We start from the raw sequence: 2,146 nt of genomic DNA, 5'->3' as shown, positions 1-2,146 counted from the left end.
GTGCGCACAGGGTCCCGGCCGCGCGCGCGGGCGCCGGCTCGGCCTCCCGCCCTCAGCCCTCAGCCGCGCGGGGCCCGCGGGGCGGGAGCGCCAGGCGTCCTGCGCCCACAGGTGGCGGGTGTTCACGCCCATGGGTTTCTTTCTTTGGGGTTAAAGGAAATAAATTGGTTGCATTCGTTTTTGATCTGGGGGCAGCATGAGGCTCTGGATGTGGGGGTGTGTTCTAGCACAGACCTCTAATGGATGGGGAAACTGAGGCCCGGAGAGGGGAAGCCAGCTGCCCAAGTCTAGGGAGCTGGTGGTCCGGGTGCTCCCGTCGCTTTCTTGGGGGCTCTCTGTGCTACGTTATACTAAGTCAACTGTCATTTGTATTACTTTATTCCCGGAGAGAGAATTAATCCTGGTTTAATGGATATTGGAAATTCTTTGTTACTGTGGCTATAGAAGCGAAGAACAAAAGCAATTATTTAAGTAATTTAGGCCTGAGGCTCTCTCCTTTTGACTCTAATTTGGGTGGGCGGTTCAGCAAGAGTGGGAAAGGGGATCAATTTGCACACCTCTGCTCTGGCTTGTACCCTTCTTTGCTCTGTAGACAGCCAGAGGACCCAAAGGAAGTTATTTCATTCTGTCAAGATGGTTGAGACCTATGGCTGTTTCTTATGGTGCCGTGACACATGAGCAAAGGGGAACAAAGTATATACCCTTACGTTACACTTGTCCCAAACTAACAATAGCAAGCTTTGAATTGAGTTCTTTCTGTCTGTCAGGCACCCTGCTAGCTAGGTGTTTCATGGACGCCTCACTTCATCCTCACCACAACCTTGTGATTACCTCCATTTTACTCAGTGGAGGAAACTGAGTCAGGAGAGGTTAAGTAACTTGCACAAGGTCACACAGCTAGGAAGTAGCAGAAACAAGATGGGAGCCAAACCAGTCACTCAACTGTTAGTCCTTTTTCACTGTGTGACCTGCCTCCCACTATAACCCACAAGCTTCCTGTCAGGTTCTGGTCAGGGAAACAGAGTTCACATCGAATTCTGCCCTTTCTCAAAAGACTACAAATAAACCCTCTAATCTACTAGGCATGCTATTGGTAACGTACTTTGCTCTTGCTCTTTATTTACTTGAGGTAACATAGAACAGTATAGATGTTACAAGGACTTGGAAAATGTGTAAATTCTCAGACATGTCCTTTACAGAGAAAGCAGTACTTCGTGTCTGTCATAAAGAAAAGTTCCAAAGTCAACACACACCAAAAAACCATTTTCTAGCACATAGAAAAGTCCCTAGGATGTGTAACAGAACAAAAGTACATATTGATGCCAGCTCTGCAAGGGAAAATCATACATCTTGTATAGGTGTTTCCTGGATTCAAAATTAGTCTTTCAATGTGTTCTCTGTGGTATTTTCCTTATCTTCCAAACTTCTTAGCATGGCATGCCAAAAAATAAATAAATAAATAAATAAAACCATCATGTTCATTCCATTTTTAGACCTAAACACAGTGCCTGTCATGTCTGTAAAGAAAAGGAGGGAGAGCACGTTAGGAAGAGGGGCACTGAGAGTGAGAATAACCCATTATTTTGCCCAGGGAGCTTCTAGAATCTATGGCATTCCCAAAGTACTGTTTAAAGTACTTTACTTTTTCATCTTTTGCTTTTAGTCCATTGACTTTAAAAGCTCTTCCAGAGGACAAGAAGCAAACTACTACCCAGTCCCCAACTTGTTTACTCCAAAGACATGAAAAAGTCACTTATTTTGTTTCTGTAATTCTCTTTCTCAAGAAAACAATATCACATACAGCTCAGTCCTGCTAGCCACTGGACAAACACTGCTGTACCATCTCCCTGATGAACTGGTCACAGCCAAATCCCCCAAGGCACAGCAGACTGGTGAACCTTAGCAGATTGCAACCTTCCAACCAGGGCTCACTCGTCACAGAGGGCCTCACTCTTGGAGTTGAATGTTGTGCAGTTGCCATTTTGAAATTTTCAATAAGGTAATCTTTGAATATCTTTTGTAAATGAAGTCTGTTGGAACAAGGGAGCATGTAATGGGACTTGGCACGTGCCGTTCTGCCTCCTGCCCTGTGGAATGGGTTCTGTACCTCCTTTCCCTCCTTCTCTCCCAGCCCCACCCTTCTGCT

This window comes from Hipposideros armiger, unplaced genomic scaffold (assembly GCF_001890085.2).
Source record: "Hipposideros armiger isolate ML-2016 unplaced genomic scaffold, ASM189008v1 scaffold_760, whole genome shotgun sequence".
Taxonomy (NCBI): Eukaryota; Metazoa; Chordata; class Mammalia; order Chiroptera; family Hipposideridae; genus Hipposideros; species Hipposideros armiger.
This window is presented reverse-complemented; position numbering follows the sequence as displayed.